Source organism: Myxine glutinosa, chromosome 1, assembly GCF_964187855.1.
Source record: "Myxine glutinosa chromosome 1, kmMyxGlut1.1, whole genome shotgun sequence".
NCBI classification, from domain to species: domain Eukaryota; kingdom Metazoa; phylum Chordata; class Myxini; order Myxiniformes; family Myxinidae; genus Myxine; species Myxine glutinosa.
In genome coordinates, this window is record NC_136261.1 from 438027316 (window position 1) to 438046916 (window position 19601).

Below are 19601 nucleotides of genomic sequence, written 5' to 3' on the forward strand. Positions count from 1 at the left end.
AAAGTTTGCAAATGAACACCTCGGCAAAGACCAGCACTTCTGGAACAATGTGGTCTGGACAGATGAGTCAAAGGTAGAGCTATTTGGCCACAGTACCAGAAGACATGTTTGGCGAAAACCAAAGATAGCATTTGAACACAAGAACCTGATACCAACTGTAAAGCATGGTGGTGGAAATATTATGGTTTGGGGCAGCTTTGCTGCATCAGGGCCTGGGCAGCTCACCATCATATAATCCACTATGAATTCTTCATTGTACCAGAGGGTGCTTGACAATAATGTGAGGCCATCTGTCGGAAAGTTGAAGCTCAACCGAAGGTGGACCTTGCAACATGACAATGACCCTAAACATACCAGTCAATCCAAGAAGGAATGGCTGAAAAGAAAGAAATGGAGGGTTCTGGAATGGCCAAGTCAAAGCCCGGATCTAAATCCCATCGAGATGTTGTGGGGGGATTTGAAACGAGCTGTGCATGCAAGAAACCCCTCAAACATCGCACAGCCGAAAGAATTCTGCATGGAGGAGTGTGCAAAAATTTCTCCCAGTCGATGTCAGAGACTGGTAGACAGTTATAAGAAACGCCTACTTGAGGTTGTTTCTGCCAAAGGGGTCAATACCACCTATTAGAGCCAAGGGTGTATTTACTTTTTCCACATGCGAAATTTGCATTTATGTTTATTTAAATTATAATGGATACAAAATGTAAATGTTTCATGATATTTGTTACATTATATCACCTTTATCTATCAATATTGTTGAAATGAAGATCAAATAGCTGTACGTTGAAATATGTTGAAAAAGTCAAAACTTTACATGGAGTGTACTTACTTTTTCTCGTGACTGTACACCCACTCACTCACTCACATGCACACTCATTGACTCACACTGACTCACTCAACCCAATGACTGACTCACACAATGCACTCACTGTCTGCCTCACTGACTCGCTCACTGACTTCTCAATGACTGACTGACTCACTGATTCACTCTGAATGTCTCTTAGACCCACTCACTCACTGACTCACTTCATTCACACTGACTCTCTCTCACACACACACACACACACTCACACACACACACACACACACACACACACACACACACACACACACACACACACACACACACACACACACACACACACACACACACACACACCGATGGATGGACACTGCTCGATCGATAAGTTTACTGGACTGAGGTCCAGGTGAGCTAAAAACGAGCTTGTTACCTGGTAAAAAGTAAGACAAGTTTTAGGAATCCTTTTTAACAAAATACGAATGCAGGTTCAAGTGGTCATCGTGGGGAGTGTCACATTTATTTGATATCAATAAATAAAAAAAAAAACGCGGAATATCAATTAATTATGTTAATTATAAAAGGGGGAAATATCAATTGATTATCTCATAATTTCTACCTCAAATTCAGTGTTACGTCACATAATGTCGGATATGATTTTACATTGATCATTTCACAGGGAAGCACATGATTATTAGATTCGATGAAACTTGTGTTATAATGTAAATATACAATGTATTATACAAATGTACAATGTACAATGGAAGTTTGCACGTCACGGACGTTGTTACGGATGTTAACTTGTTACATTACGCATACACCGCCTGGTGGGTGATTATGGCATGCATGGTAATAAGGTGGGGATGTACTTCCGGCGTCACTTCCGGGCTGCACGTGGACCATGGCTTGCTTGAACTGACATCGGCTACGTGTCCTTTTCCACAAGCGGCTGAATCAGTGATCGGGTCGGAACTTCTGAGGAAAAGGTTTGTTCGGAGTTTCTCATTTTATCTTTAATACTGAGAAATATATTCTGTAAAACGATCATTTGAAGCGATTCTTCATAATATTAATACTAATAGAGAGATCGGGCGAACATTGTGATTATACACAGCACGATATGACAAAGAGATGTGGATGGATTATGACGAAACGAGGGGATGAGTTGGGTGGAGGAGGACGAGGAGGAGGAGGAGGAGAAGAAGAAGAAGCTGATTAGATTTAGGTTCAGGTCCGAATCCAGATCCGGTCTATCAGTGGATACAAAACGTTACCTGTTTATCCTGTTGGAGGTTTGTGCGATCCGAGTGTCGTTCTACTTCGTTCCTTGTGAAACTAATCCTGGTGTTGGCTTCATGTTTAATGTGGCTGCTTTAGTTTAAGATGTTAGGGTCACGCCGTTAAAATAACACCAGGTAGGTTGAGTCAGCTCGTCCTCCTTTTGAAGTCGGCAAAATGAGCACCAGGCTCCCGGAAACAGGGGGCACTGCATCAGCGGCGCGCGAAACTGGAAGTGGTTTTTTTTTTGAGGCAACAGGTCTTCGGTCACGTGACATAAATCATCAATTTTCAACATTCACTTAATGTGTATTTATATTTATATTCTTGGGCAAAATGCCAGGGGCATATAAAATCCCCTCTATATGGTACGTGCCATGTGGCAAACCATATAAAATCCCCTCTATATGGTACGTGCCATGTGGCAAACCATATAAAATCCCCTCTATATGGTATGTGCCATGTGACAAACCATAGAAAAGAAGGGACATTCAAAAAAATTCGTGTACATGCTGGACTACCCTCGTGTTAATAGAAGGAACCAAGTAATGCTCTCGTCTAGAGTCTAGATTAGGTTACAAAGTTCACATAAAGGGGAGCCCTACATCTGGCAAATAAAATACATTCATGTATCACGTCACTTCTTCATGCAGCTGCATGAATCAAATTGGCATTTTCCCCAAGAATGAATGCGAGCAGAACGGACAGCCCGACAAGCCCTCACCACATTGGACTAAATACAAAATAAAAAACAAACTTCTCTTTTTTTTAAATACACAGTTTTGTCAAAAAAGGGTGACTTTTTATTAGAAAGGGGCTTCTGGTGTGTGTGTGTGTATATGTATATATATGTATGTGTGTGTGTGTGTGTGTGTGTGTGTGTGTGTGTGTGTGTGTGTGTGTGTGTGTGTGTGTGTGTGTGTATATATCTGTGTGTGTGTGTGTGTGTGTGTGTGTGTGTGTGTGTGTGTGTGTATGTGTGTGTGTGTGTATATATATCTGTGTGTGTGTGTGTGTGTGTGTGTGTGTGTGTGTGTGTGTGTGTGTGTGTGTGTGTGTGTGTGTGTGTGTGTATCTATGTGTGTGTGTGTGTGTGTGTGTGTGTGTGTGTGTGTGTGTGTGTGTGTGTGTGTGTGTGTGTGTGTGTGTGTGTGTGTGTGTATATATGGATATGTGTGTGTGTGTGTGTGTGTGTGTATATATGGATATATGGGTGTGTGTGTGTGTGTGTGTGTGTGTGTGTGTGTGTGTGTGTGTGTGTGTGTGTGTGTGTGTGTGTGTGTGTGAAGGCAATTTTAAACAATCCAGAGACACGTGATTGCTTAAGGCAGCTTCAAACACAATATGTTATTGTTCCAATTGACAAAGCAAATAATAATATTGCATTTGTATGTAAAACATTCTACATTCAAACACTTTTGGAAGAATTGGGCTTAGACACGGGAATTTCAAAGACCTAAAAAATAAGTAACGATAACAAAACAGACTTGATACAACACCATACAAAGCACTCAACGGTGAGAAGACTGCTAGTTCCGGATAAACACCATAAATTACCATTCATTTACTGGATCCCAAAAATGCACAAACACCCTTGTAAGATGAGGTTCATCATCGCAAGTAGAGAATGTAGTTTGAAACCTTTGTCGGGAAGTATTACAGCGGCAATGAAACTAATCTATAAATGCTTAAAAAACTACCATGAAAAAGTGAAGTTTTATTCTGGTATTAAGAAATTCTGGATCATTGACAATTCCAAACCGGTAATCGACAGTGTCCACAACATTAACAACAAGGGTAAGGCAAAATGTCTTTCAACCTTTGATTTTTCCACATTGTACACAAACATTCCACATGACAAGCTGGTAACCGCATTGGACAGATATAGTACAATAGATAAAGCATTTGCAGGAGGTAATAGAGTATACATTAATGTATATCAAAATAGAGCACACTGGTCTGTAAAGGATAATCAATATTCATGCAGTTTTTCAAAAAGTAAACTCAAAGAAAGTATTCGATTTCTGCTGAACAACAGTTTCTTTACATTTGGCAACAAGATACTCCAGCAGACAGTGGGCATACCCATGGGTTCAGATCCAGCCCCTTTCTTTACAAATTTGTTTCTGCACATGTACGAGTTTGATTGGGTCCAGAACATGTGCAGGAATAAATTAACAACTGCACGAAGATGCGGAAACATCTTCAGGTTCATTGATGATTTGTTGGCAATTAATGATGGATTCATATTTGAGCAGCTTCATGATGATATATATCCAAAAGAACTTGAATTAAAAAAGGAAAACCAAACTTCCACTTCAGTTTCCTTTTTAGAATTACAAATTGACATCCATAATAATAAATTTCACACCAAATTATTTGATAAACGAGATGCATTTCCATTCCACATTGTCCGAATGCCTTTCTTAGACAGCAACATTCCCAAAAAGCTATTTTATGGTACGGTTGCAGGTGAAATAATTAGGACTGTGAGAGCAACCACACACAGCTCTGAACTGGTCAATAAATTACAACAACTAGTCAGACGTATGTTAGCGCAGGGAGCTGCAGTTGGTAGTTTAAAACAAGTTTTCTTTAAAATCACAAAACGACACCAAATCGAATTAGTGAAATACAATACGAATAGTAAAAATATCATTCATGAGATCTTTATGTAAATACAGTACAATATAAAAATTAAATATACTACAAATCAATGTTGCTAAGAATCAGTGGTTGCTAGGATACGGCAGCATGCCAAAAACCGTTATAAATGACAGTTTGAACATTCGAAGTGTACAATATAATGTTATATTACAGTACAATATAATACAAGTACAGTACAATATAATATTATTCATGAGATCTTTATGTAAATACAGTACAATATAATAATTAAATATACTACAAATTAATGTTGCTAGGAATCAGTGGTTGCTAGGATACGGCACCATGCCAAAAACCGTTATAAATGACATTTTGAACATTCGAAATAGAGTTTGATAGAAAGGTAGGTGGTGTGGTCATGCTGTTTGGTCGATTGATGTATTTAAGGGTAAGATGTGAATGATTTAATGATATTATCATATTATAGAGTGTGTAAGGAAAGTTATAAATATATGATAACACATTAAATCCTATTGCGAGTAAAGTTGGAATAAGTGATGTTGCAATGATGGGTTGACTGACTGCCTGGATGCAACTGAGGTTGTGGATCCACTGATTTACCATCAATTGATGTGGATCCATGATCGAGGTTGTGGATTTTTTTTTTTTTTTTTTTTTTTTTTTTTGTATACAAGATCGAGGCTCGTGAAAGAGCGAACATTAATCACACAGAAAGACAAACCGACACATAAAACATATAACATCGGGAGCGGTAGACAAGATGGGGAGAGAGGGGGAAGGACACAAACACAACATTTGAGAGCAGGGACCGAGAGACATGGAGACATCGAGAGATCTGAGAGAGGGCGAGGGCTTTGGGGGGGGGGGGGGGGCATGGGAAGGGGGCGGTGGGAGAGGTATAAAACATATGGACACTGCCAGGACTTCCAGGAAAGAAGTTGGAATTTCAAACAAGGTGGATCTGGGATGAAATTAGCGGGGGTAGAAAAGATCAAGGTTTTGGATGGGGGAAGATAAGAGATGGTGGTGAACAGCTGTTTTTAAAGACATGGAGGGAGGAGTGGGATTGAAGGGAGTGAGGGAGTTTGTTCCAGAGGCGGGAGAAAAGAGGAATGAAAGAGTGAAAGTGAGCAGAGAGCCGAGATTTCGGCAGTTTAACCATCAGAGGGTTGCTGGCAGATCTTGTGCGACCTGTAGGAATATTTGGGGGACAGAGCACAGAGAGAGCTGGGGGTGCAAGGCCGGAGAGGAGTCGGTAGAAGACAGAAAGACCACCTACCTGCCTGTGGTGAGTGAGTGAAAGGCCCTCAGAGATAGCTTCATCGCGGGAGATTCCAATAATTCTGAAAGCTTTGGTTTCAACAGCGTGAAGCCGAGCTAGGTGTGAGGCAGGAGCACCGGCCCATAGGGGAGAACAGTATTCCATTGAGTTGCGGATGAAAGCCTTGTATGTGGTGAGGAGCTCAGGTGTGCCGAGGAAGGACTTCGCACGACGGAGGATGCCCAGTCGGCGACTGGCTTTGGAGGCCAGCTTGGAAATGTGGTTTTCCCAAGAAAGATCATGGCAGATAGTGAGACCCAAAATCTTGAGCGACAGAACTTCTTGGAGAGGATTGTTGAGAAAGTAGATGGGAGGGTTGTCCAGTCGATCTTTTCGGAGAGACATAGTAAGAGTGTGAGATTTGTCAGGATTGAAAGACATGTTCCACTTGTTTGACCAGTCTGTGATTTTGTCCAGGTCTTCAGAGAGTGAGGAGGCAGCAGACTGCCGATCTGAGGGAAGAGGAATGGAGCGGCAGAGAGTGGAGTCATCAGCAAAGAGATAGAGAGGATTTTCGAGAGAGTCAGAGAGATCATTGATGAAGACCAGAAAAAGCACGGGGCCCAGAACACTGCCTTGGGGAACTCCAGCCTGAACAGGAAGAGGAGATGAGAGAAACCCATTCAGGGCCACACGTTGACGACGACTAGAGAGGAAGTCCGCCAGCCATGCGTGGAGATTTCCATGGATACCAAAGGAGGAGAGTTTGGTGAGCAGAGCGGGGTGCCAGACCGTGTCGAAGGCACGTGATATGTCGAGGGAGACAGCTCTAATTTCCTGTTTGGCATTGAGGACCTCCATCCATTGTTGAGACAGCAGAAGCAGCATGTCCAGAGTAGAGTGACCTGGTCTGAAACCAAATTGATGATCAGAGATCAAGCCATTGGAGAAGAGGAAAGATTTCATATCCGAAGCAATGATGGATTCCATGACTTTGCTGATAATTGGGAGAAGGCTGATTGGTCTGTCGTTGCTGGGATCTGTTTTTGCACCTTTTTTGTGCAAAGTGGTGATGTTGGCTGATTTCCAAGCAGATGGCAGTTGACCTTGAGCAAAAGAGAGGGTGAAGAGAACAGAGAGAGGGTGAGATAGAGCAGCAGAGCAGGATTTTAGGACCCGTGGGCTGATGCCGTCGGGTCCAGTTGCAGAATCAGAGTCGAGGGTTGACAGAAACTTTTCCACCTTGTCAGGAGGAAAGGACACGGAGTCCAGGAGCAGCAGGGTATGACTGGGTATGGTGGGTACAGAGAGGGATGGGTTTGGGACACAAGATTTAGAGGCAAACACAGAGTTGAGGCATTCTTGTTGAGGCATTGACTTCCGCTTCCGGTCCGGTCTGGTGAGGACGCTGGCGTTACTTGTTCGCCGCTTCTCCGACTGGGCCATTGTACATAGTTTGCTTTTCTGTTGGTCGTGGCGGATTTTTGACCGTTGGGTCTGCCCTCTGCTCGGTCCCGGCTCTGCTCCTGGCTTCGCCTGCCCGGCTCCTCCACTGTTTCCTCAGGCCCGCTCCCGTTGTTTGTGGCCGTTGTTTGCGGCGGTGGCTGTTTGCCGCTGTGGTCTTGATTAGCGGCTGCAGTCGTTTGCCGCTGCGTTTGCCGCTGCGTTCGCCGCTTTGCCTCCTCGACCTTGGCCTCGTACTCGTCCCTTCGCTCCTGCCTGGCATGGCTCTGAGGTACTCCGCCGCAAGGCTTCTTCTGCTCAATACCCGCTCCACCCCATCATGCATCTCTGCCATCAAATCAAATGGACTCCTCCGACGACCCAGGTACATTCACCGTGGCCTCGGTCGTAAGTTTGTTTATTTGCAATCAGATCACTCCATCCCCGTCCTCTGGTCGGCTCAGCGCACTCTCACTCTTCGTCCCAGCGCACCTGGTCACAGCAACCCACACGATCGCACCTCCTGCCTACGAACCCTGGCTAAATCACCTGAATTCATCCCTGCTGTTCAAAACAACATCAAGCTCACCCTGTTCAACACCCGGTCCCTCAACAACAAATGCCTCATCCTGAACGAATACATCCTGGATAACAAACTGGACTTTCTCTGTCTCACCGAAACCTGGCAACAACCTCTGGACTACTACACACTTAACCTCACCACACCCAATGGATATTCCTACGTCAATAAACCACGCTCGGAGGGCCGAGGTGGTGGAATTGCCGTTATCCACCGTCAAGACATCAAGACCAACCTCATCTCCATCTCATCTGCTCCATCATTTGAACACCTGGCTTTAAAACTCTCTGGTCACACGCAGTCAGTCATGGCTGTCGTCTACCGCCCTCCCAAACCACACCCATCATTCCTGTCTGACTTCTCCTACTTTCTGACCCAGCTATGTTCCCTCTCCCCCTCAATCCTCCTCCTTGGTGATTTCAATATCCACATGGACTCCACTGACTCCACAATAACCACTGACTTCACTGATTTACTCACCTGCTTTAACCTCACTCAACATGTCGACTTTCCTACCCATATCCGTGGTCACATTTTGGACCTTGTCTGCTCCACTGGATTAAGTTTGCACCATCTCTATGGCTCCGACCTCACCCTCTCTGACCACTTAGCCATCACTCTGACCATCAACATCCCCGCCCCAACACCAAGGCATTATCGCACAATCAACTTCCGTAAGCTAAACGCTCTTTCACCTACCTCATTCTCATCCACCCTCTCTGAAAAAATGTCCACTTCTCCCTTCATTGACCTCCACACCCCTTCCGACCTCACTGACTACTACAACCACACTCTCTCCTCCTGCCTTGACCAGCTTGCACCTGTAAAAACCAAAACAGTTTCTTTCACCCATTCTGCTCCCTGGTTTACCCCTGAACTCCACCTGATGAAAACTCGTGCTCGCCAACTTGAAAGACTCCGCAATAAAACGGGTCTCACAGTTCACTCCCAAGCCTACAAGGACCACATACAACACTACAAAGATGCCCTCTCCCGCGCCCGCTCTGCCTACTACTCTCAAATTATCCACTCTGGCTCCGGAAACCCAAAAGCACTCTTCTCGACAATAAACGAACTCCTCCGCCCCCTGAACACCACCACCCAGTCATTCACAGTAGACAACTGCATCTCCTTCCTCTCTTTCTTCCAACGCAAAATTGACAACATCTACAACAGCTTGACCACCGCCGCACCCGCTCCCCCTCCAACCACCTGCCCCCCCCTTGTCCTGCCATCCCCTGTCTCTGTTCTCCCCAATCTCCCCTACTGACCTCTCTGAACTCCTCATAGGAATGAAAACTGCCACCTGCACTCTTGACCCCATCCCCTCCAGCTTTGTCAAAGCCTCCCTCCCTGCTCTCTCTCCACTTATCATTGCAACAATAAACTCCTCCCTGTCTACAGGCATCGTCCCACCTTCCCTCAAAATTGCTGCTGTTACCCCCATTCTAAAAAAACCTGGTCTAAACCCTGACACCCTAAACAACTTCAGACCCATCTCCAACCTACCCTTTCTGTCAAAAGTTTTGGAACGCGCTGTAGCCACTCAACTCAAACATCATCTCTCTGCCAATAACCTGTATGAAACATTCCAATCCGGATTCCGCTCCAACCACAGTACTGAAACTGCTCTCCTCAAAATCACCAACGACTTTCTCCTCTCCTCTGACGCTGGCAACCTCAACATTCTCGTCCTCCTCGACCTCAGCGCTGCCTTTGACACCATCGATCACACTATCCTCCTCACCCGACTTGAATCCACCTTTAACGTTACCGGCACTGCCCTCTCTTGGATTAAATCATACCTCTCTGACAGATGCCAGTTCATCTCCATCAATAACTGCAAATCCCCCACTGCTCCCCTCCCCCAAGGTGTCCCCCAAGGTTCAGTTCTTGGCCCCCTCCTCTTCATCCTTTACCTGTCCCCGCTCGGTCACTTAATCCGCCGTCATGGTCTCCAATTCCACTGCTTCGCCGATGACATCCAGCTTTTCATCTCCACCAAGTCCGTCTCCACCGACACCCACTCTATCCTGACAAACTGCATCACTGAAATAAAATCCTGGCTTCAAATCAACTTCCTCAAGCTTAACTGTGATAAATCTGAAATAATCATCATTGGCCCAAAAACGCTCACAAAATCCACCCATAACTTTGCCCTCAACATCGACGGTATCCCAGTATCCACCTCCCCTCACATCCGGAATCTTGGCGTCATCTTTGACCAAACCCTTTCCTTCGACAAATACACTAAACAGATCACAAAGTCAGCCTTCTTTCACCTGAAAAACATTGCCCGTCTCCGCTCATCCCTCTCCTCCACGGCTGCAGAAACCCTCATCCACGCCTTCATCACCTCCCGTCTGGACTACTGCAATAGCCTCCTCTATGGTTCACCCTAAAAAATCACCAATAAACTCCAATACATTCAGAACTCCGCTGCCCGTCTACTCACCCATTCCCGGACCCGTGACCACATCACCCCCGTCCTTTACAAGCTTCACTGGCTCCCCATCCCCCAGAGAATCCAGTACAAAATCCTCCTCTTGACATACAAAGCCCTCCATAACCTGGCCCCATCCTACCTGGCTGACCTCCTCTCCAGACACACTCCCACCCGCAACCTCCGCTCTGCTGGTACCAACCTCCTGACCCCCTCCATCCGGACCAAATTCAGATCCTGGGGGGACAGGGCCTTCTCCATCGCTGCTCCCACCCTCTGGAACTCACTACCTCACACCATCAGAGACTCCTCCTCACTCACCACATTCAAAACATCACTAAAGACCCACCTGTTCAACACTGCATTCAACATTCAACCCACAGCATTTAACCCCTGACTATCTCTTCTCCTTCTCCCTCCTTTTGCTTTAAATATTTCCCTATTGATTCTTGTCTTTTTGCAATTGTTGTTTTCATGTATTGTTATGCATTATGTTTGCCACTCTGTCAAAGCGCCTTTGGGCTTCTGGAAAAGCGCTATACAAAATAAATGAATTATTATTATTATTATTATTCAGCTTTTTCACGTGCGGAGTCAGCTGTGTAGCCGTTTGAGGTAAGGGAGGGGATGGAGGGGGAACAAACACCAGAAACGGATTTGACCAGACGCCACCAGGATTTGGAAGAGGGAGACAGATAAGAGTTCGGTCTTGAGAACGGAGAGATATTGTTTCCTGGCTCTCCTGAGGGTGGACACACACTTGTTTCGGGCTTTGTGAAAGGAAATGAGATTTCCTTCCGTTGGATTTGCTTTCCAGGAGACGAAGGCAAGTTGTTTCTGGGCAACAGCTTCACCACAAGATTCCGTGTACCATGGACGGGAGGAAGGGTATGACAACTGAAGATGAGATGGGATAAATCTGTGCATGAGAGAGAGCAATTTACTTTGGAAGAATTCCCAGGATGAGTTGATGTCAGAGGTGGTAGAGATGGGAGACCAGTCCAGATGATTGATGGCTGCTTGAAGACCGTGCCAGTTGGCCTGAGTGAAAAGCCAGACTCGTCGACGCTGAGCAGGCTCCCTGAGGATGGTCAGAGAGATGTCCACTTTAACAAGGACATGATCAGATGATCCGATCGGAGCAGAAGAAGAGCAGCAGACATTTTCAGGGAAGTTAGTCATAACCAAGTCCAGAAGAGAAGATGGTCCGTTGACTGAGATCCGGGTCGGGAAATTGACAGATTGTGTCAGTCCCAGTGAGTCGCAGAAGTCCTTTGCTGAGGAGCCATGGCTGGTGAGAGAGGTACCCACACCCAGCCAACTGGCATGATGACAGTTGAAATCACCACATATGAGGAAGAGAGAGTTGGGATGAGTAGATAGAAGTTGGTCCATATCATCAGACAGCGAGATGTAGATGGAGTCATCACTGTTTGGTGCACGGTACAACACACATATGAACAAGAGGTGGGAGCGAAGGGGAAGCCGTAGCCAGAGGTATTCCTGGGGGTGAGGTGGAGAGAGTGCAGTGCAGGGCGAGTGAGGAAGAGAGTTTTTGATAAAGATAGCAACCCTGCCTCCAGGACGAGGCTCAGGTCTATCGTACCGGAGGAGGGAGTAGCCCGGGAGAGATACTATGGAATCAGAGACATCATAAAGGTGGAAAGTTTCTGTTAAGCAGATCCCGTCTGGTTTGACAGAAGCAACCTATATGGAGAGATCAGTTAAGTTTGAACGAAGGCCCCGGATGTTTGAGGTCCATACCGTTAATGAAGAGGAAGGGGGAGCATCAGATACAGAACAGGGGGGAGGAGGGGTAGGGTAAGATGTGGAGGAGGTGGAAGAGGTAGGGAGAGCTGTTGAAGGTGTGTCAGAGATTTCAGAATAGCTCGGAGAAAGGGAAGGATGGGGTGGACAAAAGGTTTCATGGTGATTGGGTGAGCCACAATGAGGTGTTATTTGAGGAGGGGGAAGAGCGAGGCAGAAGGTTGGGGGAGATGGAGGTGAGAGTTTGAAGGGGGAAGAAGCGGGGAGGACGCTTTGAGGAGGGGGAGTGAGAGGGGGGAAATTGAGAAGCAATGAGGGTGGGGAGATTTGAAGGGGAGTGGTGAGGGGGGAGTTTGGGAGGGAAGGGACAAGGGGAGGGATTTGAAAGGGATGGGATATGGGGGAGATTTGGAGGGGAGGGGTGAGGCAGGAGTCTAGGAGGGGAGGGGCGAGGGGGCGTCTTGGCGGGGAGGGGTGAGGGGGTAGTTTAGGAGGGAGGGGGCAAGGGGGGAGATTTGAAAGGGAGGGGTGATGGGGAAGATTTGGAGGGGAGGGGTGATGGGGAAGATTTGGAGGGGAGGGGTTATGGGGAAGATTAGGAGGGGAGGGGTGAGATTGGATTTTTGAAAGTGTACGATTTATGGGAAACGAACATTTATTGCAAAATGAGTTTCTTGTGACCTTCGAGTTAAAAATACGTTTTAGGACGCTGGATGGAGGATGGAGTGCAGGAGAGTTTAGGGAATGTAGAAAAAAGGCACTATAGGAGATGGATATTTTTTTGGGGATGAATTGATTTGGTGAGCAAGTCGAAAGCAGCCTTTTAAAGAAGAAGAAGAAAAAGGTGTTATAAAATATGACGGAATACATAACTTGAGGGGAAAGTGTAAACATTGAAGGTTAATGAGTGAAAACTATCTGGGGAAATGGGGGAGAAACACGTGGTCGAAGAACGAACGAACGAATAAGAATGAATAAACGAATGAGAAAAGAGAAGGAAATGTTTTTTTTTTTTTGTTTTTTTTTTTTTCTTTTGAGTTGAGATTTACACAAGGAAGTAGGCTATGGGTGAAAAGACTGGGAATACAGAGAACGAAAGTTATTGGATCACAAACGACGGACCACTGAGAGAAAAACAAAGCCTCAAGGTTGTACAGTGCATACTGTACAAGGCCTCAAGACACGACACGACTTAACACGATTTTCAATACAGGTATGAAAGATTTGCACCGAAAAATCTTCGTCGGGACACAATATACGTACAACACCATAAATAAATACAGTTTTAATGAAAATACAAATGGGAACAATCACTTGACTTCGATTTCAAATTGTTCGCGACGGGGCAAAGGCCTTGCTCGCGACACGGCAAACAGACGGTCAATTTATGAAAGATAAACACCGAGAAACAACCAAAGTTGCACACAATAACTTCACACACCGAAAGATAAACACAGTTTCGACAAAATACAATTGTGAACAGACTTAACTTCGATAAACGTGGAGCACGTGTGGAGCTTCGAAAATCCCTCCCACCGTCTCCGAGATCCGCCGTTTGGAGAGGTCCTGGGCTGAAAGGATTGAAACCTCGAGGAAGAACGGTGCCCAGCTGATGATCCATGCAGTCGGGAAACAAATCAATTGCTTACATTTTAAGGTTCTTGCTTTAGGTGGAGAAACTATGTTTGAGGTTTACAATTTAAATAAAGTTGAATATGGGATGTTGTAAAATTAACATCATTTAAAACAATCCTTTAAATTATTTAAGTTTAGGAACAACCGATACTGTACAATTAATTAAGTGTGTGTGCGTGTGCGTGTGTGTGTGTGTGTGTGTGTGTGTGTGTGTGTGTGTGTGTGTGTGTGTGTGTGTGTGTGTGTGTGTGTGTGTGTGTGTGTGTGTGTGTCTCTGTGTCTCTGTGTGTTAAAATTGGCGTATTATTTATTTATCATTGAAAAAGGAACATATTTCATTTATCACTCATTTTGGGAACTCAAATGGTTAGTGTCATGTTCAAATTTGATGTGATGGTCGATAACATCTGGTGATGATGTCACGGCCGACACATTTTTGCAGGGCTTCGGTACCTCAAAATTTGGCCCAATACAACTGTGTACATTACTCATAATGATGCTGAAAATCAGGTTGAAGAATTAATACGTTTTAAATACGAACAAACTGCATTTTGTTTATCGTTCAAGACTTCATTCAAGACGATATAAAAGATTTGAAAAATAAAGAAAAAAATTATTCAACCCAGATGGGACTTGAACCCACAATCCCCATCTTGAAAGTCTAATGCCTCATCCATTAGACCAATAAAGGGGCGCCAATTTGATTCATACAGCTGCATGAAGAAGTAAATCTATTTTATTTGCCAGATGTAGGGCACCCCTTCATATGAACTTTTCTGGAGCATTACTTGGTTCCTCCTAACAACACAATGGTTGTCCAGTATGTATATCAAATTTTTTGGAATGTCCCTTCTTTTCTGTAGTTTGCCACATGAGACATACCATATAAAGGGGCCTTTTCTATGCCCCTGGCGGTTTCCCCCAAGAATGCGTCTTCTTGTAACATGTTGGAATGATAAGGTGGTGCAATAGCCACTGGATAAAATGGTGGTAAATACTGGAATAATTTTGCATTTACACCTTTAATCCTTCAAATTAAATTGAAATACATAATATGCTGTCTGTCTGTGAAACGTCTGTCCAGGGGAGTGGCTACACCCAGTCTGGGAGGGGCTTCAAAAACAAATATCCACATTATTTTTTTATTTTTTTTGTACACAAGATCGAGGCTCGTGAAAGAGCGAACATTAATCACACAATTAGTGATACCGACACATACAACACAAAATAAGGGGAGTCCTAGACGAGATGGGGAGAGATGGGGAGAGAGGGGGAAGGACACAAACAGAACATTTGAGAGTAGGGACATCGAGAGAAATGTGGGAGGGAGAGGGCTTGGGGGGAGGTAGGAGAAGTATAAAACATATGTACACTGCAAGGACTTCCAGGAAAGAAGTTGGAATTTTAAATAAATGTATTTGGGGTGAATTAACAGGGGTAGAAAAGATCAATGTTTTGGATGGGGGAAGATAAGAGATGGTGGTGAACAGCTGTTTTAAAGATCTGGAGGGAGGAGTAGGATTGAAGGGAGTGGGGGAGCTTGTTCCAGAGGCGGGAGAAAAGGGGAATGAAAGAGTGAAGGATAAGCAGAGCGCCTAGATTTTGGCAGTTTAACCATAAGAGGGTTGCTGGCCGATCTTGTGCGACCTGTGGGAATATTAGGGGGACAGAGCACAGAGAGCTGGGGGAGCAAGGCTGGAGAGGAGTCGGTAGAAGACAGAAAGACCACCAACCTGCCTGCGGTGAGTGAGTGAAAGGCCATCAGAGTTAGCTTCATCGCAGGAGATTCCAATGATTCTGAAAGCTTTGGTTTCAACAGCGTGAAGCCGAGCTAGCTGTGAGGCAGGAGCACAGGCCCAGAGGGGGTAACAGTATTCCATTGAGCTGCAGATGAAAGCCTTGTATGTGGTGAGGAATCTCAGGTGTGCCAAGGAAGGACTTCGCACGACGGAGGATGCCCAGTCGGGGACTGGCTTTGGAGGCCAGCTTGGAAATGTGGTTTTCCCAAGAACGATCATGGCAGATAGTGAGACCCAAAACCCAAAACCCAGTGAGACCCAGAACTTCTTGGAGAGGATTGTTGAGAAAGTAGATGGGAGGGTTTTCCAGTCGGTCTTTTCGGAGAGACATAGTAAGAGTGTGAGATTTGTCAGAATTGAAAGACATGTTCCACTTGTTTGACCAGTCTGTGATTTTGTCCAGGTATGCAGAGAGTGAGGAGGCTGCAGACTGCCGATCTGAGGGATGAGGAATGGAGCGGTAGATAGTGGAGTCATCAGCAAAGGGATAGAGAGGATTTTCCAGAGAGTCGGAGAGATCATTGATGAAGACCAGAAATAGCACAGGGCCCAGAACACTACCTTGGGGAACTCCAGCCAGAACAGGAAGGGGAGATGAGAGAAATCCATTCAGGGCCACACATTGCCTACGACCAGAGAGGAAGCCCGCAAGCCATGTGTGGAGATTTCCATGGATACCATAGGACAGTGGTTCTTAACGTTTTTAAAGGCGCCGAACCCTAAGGAAACCCACCGAAAACTCACGGAACCCCTCAAATTTGACCAAAAAATTAAGAAGAATTGCATCTTAATGCGTTTTCTGTTCTTCTTTTCGGAAAGCAATTTGGGAAATGCGTGGTTTTGTTTTGGCAAGGGCCACCCTCAAATCATTTTTGCATGCAAGCCTACTCCTTTTCTTTGTTTTAATGTCCACCAGTTTCGAAAACGCATGCTCGCAGAGATACGTTGTGACGAACAGCATGAGGATCTCAAGGGCAATTTTGGCGATGTGAGGATACCCTTCCATTTGGCGGCACCAAAACGTTGAGAACGTTGTTGTGCCAAAGAGTCGTTGTTGAGTCTGGCTCTGCTGAAGTTTGATGAGGTCGTCGAGGTATTGGTCGTTGACATCTGCCGTTGCAACGTCGAAAGTAAATGGCTGCCGCACCCATGCTGGGTATTGCTCTTGGTCGGGGAAGTGGCCGTCGAATGACTTTCCCAGCTGATCCAAGTGCATGGCAATCGCTTGCTTCAGCTCCCCCAGTACAGCAGTGCCTCCAACTTCAGACTCATCTTCGATCCCGCTCACGCACTCGTCCAGTAGCGAAAACTTCGCAAAGTTGTAGTTCTCTGTTCGCCGCCTCCACAACGGTAACTTCTTTCGGAAAGCGCTCGGCTTTTCTTCAGATTCGATGACATTCACTACATCGCCCTGCATCTGGCAATTGAGATGATTGAGTGCGTCGAAGATGACAGCCAAGTACGCCAATGCAAGGATGAACTCTGACTCTTGGAAGTGTGTTGCATGGCAATGCTGGTGTTCTCGCAAAAACAGAGCTAATTCTACACGCAAGGCAAAAACACGGCTCACTACCTTCCCTCGTGATAACCATTGAACGTTAGAGTGGTAGAGAAGGACGTCAAATTCATAGCCAATTTCATTGCACAGCTCTTTGAAGATGCGATGATTCAGAGCACGGCTTTGCATGTAATTCACAGTTTCAACGACGATTTTCAGAACATTGGCCAGTTTTGGAGGCAGGGTTTTTTATGCCAGCGCGTGTCTGTTGCCAGATGCAGTGCATGACGATGATGTGTGGTGCATCGGCCTTCACCAGTGCTCCAATACCGGAGTTGCATCCCAGCATGGCTGGAGCTCCGTCCGAGCAAACTGCAAACACCATGTTCCATGAGAGGCCGTTGCTTCTGAAGAAGTCGTCCACAAGCTTCTTCATGTCACCTGCCTCCTTCGTTGTTGTGAGAGGTTTGCAGAACAGAAAGTCTTCCTTGATCTCGTCTCATTTGACATAACGCACAAATAAGATGAGCTGGCTCAAATTCGAAACGCCGGTGGTCTCGTCGAGTTGAAGGCTGAATTTTGTCGGGCTCGCGACTAAATCTGCAACTACCTGGGCGAGGATTGCGTCGCTCATGTCGTCGATTCTGCATTTAATGGTGTCATTTGAGAGTGGAACGAGAGACAACTTGTTTTCAGCAGCTTTTCCCAGCATGATGTTGGCCATCTTCAATGCGGCCGGTTTGATGAGTGTCTCGCCAACGGTGTGCGGTTTGCCCTGCTTTGCGATCAAGTATGCAACTTCATACGACGCGGTGAGGATCGGTTTGTCAATTGGAACGAAGCCGAGAGTGGGCAAGGTAGCACTTGTGTCGAATCGGACTCTCTTCAATTTGAATTCATCCAGCATTGCGTCTTTGTACTGCCCCTCGCCGTGCAGTTTTTTGAAGTGTTCCCTTAGTTTTGCTGTTGCGAGGTTGGAGTTACTCAACTTGACATTGCAAAGAATGCATTGAGGACGCTGACTTCCATCCCATTCCATCAAACACGTGAACCTGTACCGCACGTAATCCTCCGACCACTTCCTTTTTTTGCTCGACATACTGCAAAAAAAAAAAAAGTAACAAACTGATCTTCATTGAGTTCGGGCAAATAATTATATGACAAAAATTAAAAAGGGAACATGCTTAAATATAATCAGTACCCCTATGAAAACTGAGAAATTTTAACGAAGAAAACAGAACTTATAGTTACGATGACGCGATTTATTATCTACTCAACTCTGTCACCTCAAATCCCATTATAATATTACACAGAAAACTGCGAATTGTTAGTTTTTAATTATGACCAAAGGAGTTATATCACCTCCACCTAATTTTCTGAGTAATTCAATCATATTTTATAATCACCATCCACTTTTGACTTTAATATAACTCTGAACCCTCCCTGCATATCCACAAACATTTCTAACTTACTTTTCAATTAATCAGTAACTCCAAAGTAAGGCGCGACCAATGACGCACAGCACACGGCAAGCTAATCAAGGCTATTCACTGGAATTTCCGAACACCTGCAAAGTCCAAAATCCAGTAAGTAAGTAAGCAAGTAAGCATCATCAACAGAATAATTAGCAAGTTGCTCATTGATTCAACTTACGACAGTCAGTGTGAAACAACTTATCTTAAACACAGACCAGAGAAACCATGAATGGGATGGGAATACAATTACAAATAACATTTCCATTCGTTCGTAACATACACAACAAAATAATAATAATAATAATAATAAGCGTAATTACACTTAGATTCAAAATTGATACAAAACTAAAAACAAAAAAAAACAAATTGCAATGCTTTTCGGAGGACCTCCGCCGAACCCCTGAGACTGGCTCACTGAACCCCTGGGGTTCGGTCGAACCCAGGTTAAGAATCACGGGAGTAGTTAATGCATGGTATGGTCTCCTAGAAAGGCAGTGCCAACAGAACCAAGAGATAAGTTTAAATTATGATTAGATAGGTACCTGGAAGCTTTAGAGATAGAAGAGCATCGGGATATTGGCAAGACGTTTGTGACTTGAGTAGGGATTGGGTGATTGTGTGCATCTGAGTGGAGTGACGTGTCTGTGGGAGGTCTCGTCAAGGGATGGTGTGTGTTTGATGTTGTGTGCTTGTCATCCACGAACAGCCATCACCCAAACCTATCCCCTCCCACACTGCCCCCCCCCCACCCCCACCCACCTCTGAAAAAATAACACAAAATATTGCTTTTCTCTTTTTTAATTTAAACAATTAAAATAATTGTATTTCCCCATTTGTATTTGATGTGCTTGGTATATCCCTGGTCGTGCCACATCATCTCAGGCACATGTCCCCCCTCATTCCCCAAATGAAACTGCATCGTTTTGGCAGATAATCTTGGTCTGGTGTTGGTGTGGTGCAGCATAATGAGCCGAATGGACTCCTAGTTTACTCGG

The 19601-nt window shown here is 45.1% G+C and overlaps 1 protein-coding gene across 1 annotated transcript in view; it reads left to right on the plus strand.

Moving 5' to 3' along the window:
• Positions 1-1645: 1645 nt before the first annotated feature.
• The window catches only part of LOC137414770 (uncharacterized), a 49477-nt gene continuing 31521 nt past the window's right edge, over positions 1646-19601 (plus strand). Inside the window, exon 1 of the mRNA XM_078766796.1 lies at positions 1646-1785. The gene's annotated coding sequence lies outside the window, so the exon portion shown is untranslated. The remainder of the gene's footprint in view (positions 1786-19601) is intronic.